At 31.9% G+C, this 8261-nt stretch overlaps 1 long non-coding RNA gene across 1 annotated transcript in view; it reads right to left on the bottom strand.

Moving 5' to 3' along the window:
- Window positions 1-2023: 2023 nt before the first annotated feature.
- Window positions 2024-8261, bottom strand: part of LOC138709093 (uncharacterized) — a 12745-nt gene continuing 6507 nt past the window's right edge. Inside the window, exons 2-3 of the long non-coding RNA XR_011334824.1 lie at window positions 7249-7294; window positions 2024-4237 (exon numbers count right to left, since the gene is read on the bottom strand). This is a non-coding gene — a long non-coding RNA (uncharacterized lncRNA). The remainder of the gene's footprint in view (window positions 4238-7248; window positions 7295-8261) is intronic.

Below are 8261 nucleotides of genomic sequence, written 5' to 3'. Positions count from 1 at the left end.
AACTCAGTGCGACCAAGCGTTGAGCCGTATTGAATGAGGATAATAATAATTTTATGTATGGTATTCTCTATCTAAAATTCTATCCTCCCCTCATAAGAAATCTTAATTCGCACCCTGCACGTGCATAAGATTTTGTCACTAGAACGCTGCAATATGATTGGAGCAGAAGTTAGAGGAAGTATTCTTAGGTCTTCTTTGCACTCGATAAACTCGAATTTCGCCGCTTGTCATCCATAATATCGGCACGATAATGCAATCTTCTGTTTCTTTTTTTTACTTGCCAACGTGGCATATCAGAATATTTCATTTTATTATAGTGACAGGTATTAGAAACTTCGACAGTGTGTAGAGTGCGTTATATTTTAGAACAGCTTAGCTGCAAGAAAATTGTTAATTTTGAGTAATTGATTAACTAGCGGACTTACTCATGTTAATTATGTAAGTCTGTGCGGCTTACAGCTGTTTCGGTGCTTCATCACACCATCCTCAGAGTCTACTAGATCTCGGCGTCATCTCGAAATTCTCTGCCTGTTGTGTTGTGGATGCGTTTGATTGTTGAAAAGTGGAGTCGAATAGTGTGTGTAATGAAATTGAGCTGTGTGTTGAGATTTTGATCGGGGTGTGATTTAGTGTGTTTGTATATTTCGTATTGTTCTAGTGTGTTGAGTTTTTGGTTCTTGGATTGTATGTGTAGGATTTCCATATCCGCATTTATGTTATTGTATGTATGGTTAGCATTGGTTATGTGATCGGCGTATGTAGATGTATTGTGTCCTCTGGTTATTGCTTTAATATGTTCTTTGTAGCGTGTTTGGAATGATCTGCCTGTCTGTCCAAAATTAACACGAGTAAGTCCGCTAGTTAATCAATTACTTATATTCAAGGGTTAAAAGTAGTGTACACAAGATTCAAAATGGGTGTTAATTTTGAATTAGTTTTATCAACGATGTCTAACGAAAAATGTGCTAGAAGTGTACCGCTTAAGCAGTTGGTTGAAGGACAGGCAGCTTTAGCAACTGATGGTGTCTCAATATTCTTATGTATAACAGAAAAACCACCAATAATAGTAAATAGTATTCTTTTTTCAATTTCAAGGCTACATATTCTGTTATTTTTAGTGTATATATATCCTGGTTTTTAAGGGCATACGTGCATGCATATTTTGCCGTTTTTAGTGCATATCAATCCGCCCTCTACAAACCAGATGACACTCTACGTTTTCAGTGTTGCACAAGTGATTACTGCACTTTTAAAATTTCAATTGTTGTTCTAGCCTTTGAAAAGACTATTTTATAACTGACAGAACATACTTCTAATGTTGAAACAACTTACATTGGTTGCATTTTCAAATATAAAAATATATTTTAAAATTTCATACAAATATAGTCACGATGTGGGACCTCTACGTCGGAAAGAGAGGACAGGGAAAACCACGGCTCAGATGGTCTGACATGTTTACCAAAGAGGCGGGAAAACAATGGTCGAGGACAGCAAAGAACAGAGTTTCGTGGAAAGAACTAGGGAAGGTCATTGTAAATAGATAACGTAATCAGTGTTAAGATATTGTAAATAGTGAAGTGAGTATTAGTGAAAATGTGAGATAAGTTTTGTAAATAGTAAAGTCAGTGTTGAGAAAGTGCTAGGTAAATAGTGTAAATAGCAATCAGTGTTTGTTAAAGTGCCAGTGTCAGTATAATGTGTGTAGTGCAAGAAAAAAAAATGAACAAAGAACAGAGTGCTGAAACTAGTTAAAGTCTAACAGGGTTATTAACCATGTCACAAAAGTAGTATACACGACAAGCTCGCTTGGATTGGCTCACCAAGCGAGTACACTTGAGCCATCCCTGTCGAGGGGGTTCTAACCCCATCACAGAAGGCCTGTGCCCAACATGGGACATCATGCCTAACATTCATTCATTCATGTCTAACCATGGTAGAATTACAATTTTTACCCACCATTACGTTAAACCTGATTTATTTTAGGAGAAGGTAAATTGGCTATGAGGAAAATAAATTACAAACATTTTTGTTTAAAAACTCATCTTATTTTTTCTAAAAAAGTTACAAAATTACAGTCATTTAATAAATTAATTACATACACTGTGAGACTCTAATTGACAAAAGAGAATCGATTTGCGCATGTAAGACTAGCTAACTCGGTGCTTCTCAAACACATGAATATTATTCCAGAAACTTCATTCGGAAAACTTAATTGTGAATGAAGGTTCGAGTTCTGTTAAAGGATGTTTATGATTAATGCAAGGAAATATCGTATTTTTGATACTCATAACACTATAGTAAATTACTTATATTCATCCAAAATCAGACGACAAGTCTGAGAGAGTCATTCAATTTGACTATGTCAAGACTGTTCATGTGACTGAGTGAAGATTTCTGTGAAGTTTCTTATGTAGCAAAGGTAATATCAGTATTTTACTGTATATACAGGTGAATAGTGAAGAGAAATATTGTGCTCACTTTCAAATAAGTAAGAGAAGTTATTAATTGAAATAAGCGTGGTGCAACTGAGGTTTTTCCGGCAAATCACACATGTAAATGTGCCCATCTAATATATCAAGCATACTACCGTTGTGATAAAATATTATTTATACGTCTCTCATATGCAGCATAATTTATATTGTCTATCAGTTAAAATGACTTGAAATAAAAAGTGTGAGAAATGCATTATAATCATTAATTAAACATATAATTATTTAACACGTCGGTGAAACTTTACAGAATTTAAATAAACCAAACGAGACAATATTTCTAAATAAATGGGCGGTGTATAGCAAGCATTGTACCTTGAATTTCAATAATTTAGAAATATAATGGCTAAATAAATATATTAAACTTATAAGTAATATTTGTGATAAAATATTTTTGTTGTTTAAAATGGACTAATTGTGGCTAAGGTCACTTTAATATATTTAAAATATAGTAATATATTTGCAACAGTTTTAATTTAAAATTGTAATTATAGGCCCAATTAAAATGTATTATACAAAATTTTGAAATTAATTTGTAAAATGCTTTAAGCAATTTGTGAAACTAGATCAATAAATAATTTTTACATTAAAATTAAGACAAGATTTTTAACGTCCTTAAATGCACTACATTCCTTTACGAAAAACGTTTTCTTTGAATTGGACAATTTTGGCACGAAGATTTTAAAATAAAAGCGTAAAATATTCAAATGATATATAAAACTCATTCGGTTAAAATTTACGCTGCCGAAATGATAATTTTTAATTCTTGAAATCATATCTATTACTGCGTAAAGATAGAAATTGTAAAATTTTACAATAATGTATACATTTCTTACATATTTACTTTCATCATTCAATTTTAATAAACAATTTTGATAACTCAGAAATTAGCTATAAATTTACTATATATTAATTTGAAGAAAATGTTTGTTTAAATTCAAAGCAATTCAGTATACAAAGCTACAAATAACAGAAATGGCATTATACTATCGTTTCATTGTTTAATTCGAAACATTCTTATCGATAAAGTAAAGAAATTTTTGGGGGTTATGAAATAATATTTGGAAATACCGGAATCATTTGTGTTACAGACTGGCGAAAAATTATAATAAAAATATTCAAGGAAACCCGAAAGATGTTTGAGAAACACAGTTCAACTTTGGTTATAATACTGGCACAAGCTAAGCAGGCCCGATGTCGATGTTTGCTTGAAACAGAGTAATGTACATGAATTGTCATCAGTTTTGCTTTGGCGTTTATATTCTTGAAATTCCCTAATTACGAAACTATTACACATTTATCTGAAATGGAAAAGAATTACCAAATTTTAACAAGGAAGGAAGAAAGGAATGTTATTAATCATTTTGATAAGTATGCAATAACCCACTTCCTTCCTGATACCACTGTTTCCTTGTGTGATGTGGTATATCTAATAATTCTTTCCCATTTTCTAATTTCAATGACATAGCTATTAACTGAACTACTTATAAGCTTGTATGATATGCTGCTTCTACACTATTAACTAATGTAAACAGTTCTAAATATTGTAGATCTAACATGAAAGCAGATATGGGAATGTTTCTTCCGGTAGATACTGAAGAATAAATACTGAAAAGAGAATCGAGGCCGTTGTACTCGTAGAAAGTCTTCTTGTGTCTTAAACCATATTGTGGCTCCGGTTGCGGATGGAAATCTTCAGAGTCTTTTCTTTGGAGTCGCGCGCGGTTGTATATTGATGATTCTGAGTCCTGTAACAAAAGAGAAAAGAAAACGTTAAGATGCCAAATTCTTCACACAATCTCACATTTTATTAAACATGAACATGTCTTCAAGAACAGAGTTCTTTGGCTTTTAAATTATTCCTCTTGTAGGGATCGAGAATCGATACATATCATCAGTGAAAGACAATATCTTAAGACAACATAGGATAAACATAAGACAAGAGATGCACAGAAATTTCTCAAGGGATGAAGATATATCTCCATTTCTCTGTCGTGAATGGAACAAAAATTCACTGTATTTTATCTGGTGTGACAGAAGATAACTTATTCATGATATGTAAAAATGAGTCTTTGATATGATATAGGCCTACTGTATGTAGGCTATTACTGTTAAAATTCAAAATCCGTCAAAATCAGATTCAACTAGTAAAAAGTAGTTTAAACAAATGTAGATTAATACAAAGCGAGTTTTCGTAAGATCTAGAATTAGTGTTAGGTTAGGTTTGGTTTGGTTTGTTTAGGCTTTTGGTTTATTCTGTTTAAACTAATTTAAACTGGATTAACGAATTTCGGGTTTTGACGGTAACATAGACAAGCAATATTATTACAAATCCATTGTTATTTCATATTTATCTTCAATGAAATAGAACTATAGAATTGAAATAGATTAAAGCAACGAGTTTTACATGAAGACTGCTTAAAGATAATGAGATAACGATACGTTTCTTAAGTAGTGAAATGAAATTGTCAGGAGAATCCGAAATACGCAAATAAAATCTATCCATGTATTCTACCACAAATTTCATAAGATGTATTCAGGGTCGAATCTCAATTCGATTTTGTGAGAAACCACTACTTAACCGGTTGAAACAGGTGTTGGTTTGGTACTGATATGCTTATAAATAAGTGTTCTCTTATTATAATAATGTTACCACTTAATCATTGAATACAAAAAGAGTAATGAAGTTATTAATAAAACAAGGCCTAGAACATTTCAACGGCTTCTTCAGGCTCATGGAAATATTGAACTAAAGGTAGCACACTTAAACGTTGTGGGGCACGCGTAGCTTGGGGTAAGCACGTCGACCTGCCTCCGCGGAGGATAATACAGATGCTACCAAGGTTTGAAGAAATTTCTTTTATATTTTAAGCAGCTTTGGACTCTGAATGTATTAGTATTGGTTTCGCATGTTCTACCATTTTAATGGTCCTTCAGCTGTTAAATGACCGCTTGTGGGTAACATGAATTGTTTTGGAAAGCTTTTTAAAAATTCAAGTTTATTTTCCTAAAATCTCTTATTTTAGCTACTGTTTTGTAATTTTCAACAATGTTATATCAACACGTTAGAAAACAAATTATAGTTTATTGAAATTGAAACGATGGATAATCATTATCAATATTATGATATTAACGAAAAATATTTAATTTAAAATTAGAAAATCAATTAGTATGTTACTAAGAAAGAAAAAATGAAAGATAAACCGGAAGTAAGGAAGAAACAAGGAAATGAAATAAAAAGAAGAGGAGAAAATATCAAATAAAAACTAAAAAAAAAAAAAATGAAAAATGAAGGGAGAGAAAAAACAAATTACAAGAAATCAAAGAAAACAACGTTTAAGAAAAGAGACGAGATTATATCGTACTCTATGGTGGGTATAGGGAATCACTTAATTCAGGATGCTTATGGGCGGACTCAATCCTAACTAGAATCGTGACAGGCATATATTAGTTCTTGAGGAAGAATTTAGTGAATGATTATTACAGTTTCACGTAAAATTATGCCAGTATGTGTCGATATTGAAAGAAAACTTTACGAGAGTTAGTCTGCATGATAGAAAATTAATATAAATTAGGTGTTATTTTGTTTCCCAGAAAATTTAAACGGCACTACTGATGTATTACAAAATATGATGTTATATGTATCCAGAAGGTTCAAGCCTATTGGTTTAGTATTTTCAGAGATATTGGTTCCTAATGTATTATTGTATATAATCAGTTGCTCTTTTTCTTCATCATTATTCTAAAACAAATAAAGATCTTCAAATATAATTTTCACCGTGCCTGCTGTTATACATTCATATTAACGAAAATTCAATAATTTTTACAAATGTATTCCCTTAAGTATTTGGAAAAAGTGACCGAAACCATATGATTTAACTGGGATGTAATGACTTTTCCTTTGTGATGACAAATGATCAATTAAATGAATCACAATAGACCATATCGCCGGTTTACAAACAAAACACATTATGTAAAACATGTTACCTCTGAAAGCTCTTAACAAAATTGAATCCTCAAAATGTTATTTTTAGTAAGTTGTTTTCTCTGTGTATATAATTTTCCAATATAAGTTTATACACACATTATGCATATTGTAGGCCTACGCCTTTTTTCTAAGAAGTAATATTTTTGACTTAATGTGTTTTGCTTGTAAACTGACGGTATTTGCTCATAAACCTATCCTTTTAATCAAGCAGGGTTCGATGCCCGACAGAAAAATTGAGATTTATCTCTCCTGTCAGCATTGGATGAGCATCCCTTGTCTTTGTTCTGTGCTGCCTTAAGCTATGATCTTGTGTCATGTCGACCACATGACGAGGGAGTCTTGTTACTTAAGAATGTTGTTTCATAATCCAGATACCGGCAATCCAATACTGGAATGAAGTTGATATGAATTTATATCTATGTCTAACTTTTGCTTTCGTTAGGCCTAATTCTTAAGGAATTATTGATGTTATTCATATAATAAATCCCTATGACCTATCTACAGAAATATACGTGAAGTATATATATATATCAAGTAACAGCAATATTACGTCAGAAGAGTAACGGATTATCTCTTGAATTATTTTTACATTTTGTTTACAGACAAGATGACCATAAATAACTTCTGATGCGATAGGTATACAAACTGGGTTATATTATTATTCTGTGACTTTTAGACAAGAAGGGAAGATTTGTAGGTGGACGAGAAAGGAAGAAGCTCGAAAGTGCACAGCAAGAGTTCTATAATAAGATAGTCGATAAGAATACTTACATCGTACGTGTGCCAGGCTCCGCAACAATTCTGGCCACCATGTCATCTGAAACAAAAAGAAAACATGATCAATTTTCGTTCTTGTTACTAAGCTCAGGACACAATTTTAATGGCATAAATTTAAAGAAAAATAAATATCTAACAATAAGCCGTGGTTTGTTTTCAAAACAATTTAGTAACAAATTTTCTCATTTACAAGCTAAGTGTTTCAACTTATATCATAATTATTTTTCTACAGTTTTTAAAGGAAACTGGAAAAAATTATAGTTAGTATATATAATTCATATTGTCGCGATACGCTCCATGTATTTTTAGGTAGTATGTGCCATCTTTTGTTGTATTTCACACTCCTTATGAAGTACACAGAGAACTGAGAAATGTCGAGGAGACAAGGATAATATTAATGTTATAGCGAGAACGGTAGATCTGTTCTACTACAGACTTCTATACCACAATATATCATTGTAACCTAAAGGAAGAAATATCAGAATATAAACAAAGTAGTAAAATAGGAGAAAAAATAAAGTAGAAGGAATAGGGAAAAGAAGAAGGAAGAATAAACAAAATGAAAATCAAAGGAGAAAAATGAGAGAAACTAGGAAAAAAACGAAGAAAAACGACGAAAGAAAGGATAAAAGAACAATAAAAGAAAGAATAAAATAACAGAACGGAAAGAAAGACTAGGGAAAAAAGAATGAACAAAAGAAAATCGAAAGAAAGAAAAATGATAGAAAGAATAAAAGAAAAATAACTACGCAGCAAGGAAGGAAGGATAAAAACTATATTCCAGTGACATGGCGTGCCTCGACGGCCCATGCTGCATTGCAGCCGACGAGAGAGGATTAAATCACGTTTGTGAAAACTATCATAATGACATTGATATTTTACTTTTTTGCTGGATATTTTTCCAAGTATTAGCGATTACATGAGCCACGCCTGTGCTCTAAGGACAAGCTCCGTCTGTGCACGTATCTAACAAATAAGCACTGTGTTACAAACAATTCCTTATTTAT

The sequence above is a fragment of the Periplaneta americana genome, chromosome 11 (assembly GCF_040183065.1).
Source record: "Periplaneta americana isolate PAMFEO1 chromosome 11, P.americana_PAMFEO1_priV1, whole genome shotgun sequence".
In the NCBI taxonomy this organism is placed as follows: Eukaryota; Metazoa; Arthropoda; class Insecta; order Blattodea; family Blattidae; genus Periplaneta; species Periplaneta americana.
The sequence above is the reverse complement of the archived record's forward strand: the minus strand, read 5'-3'. Positions and strand labels throughout refer to the sequence as shown.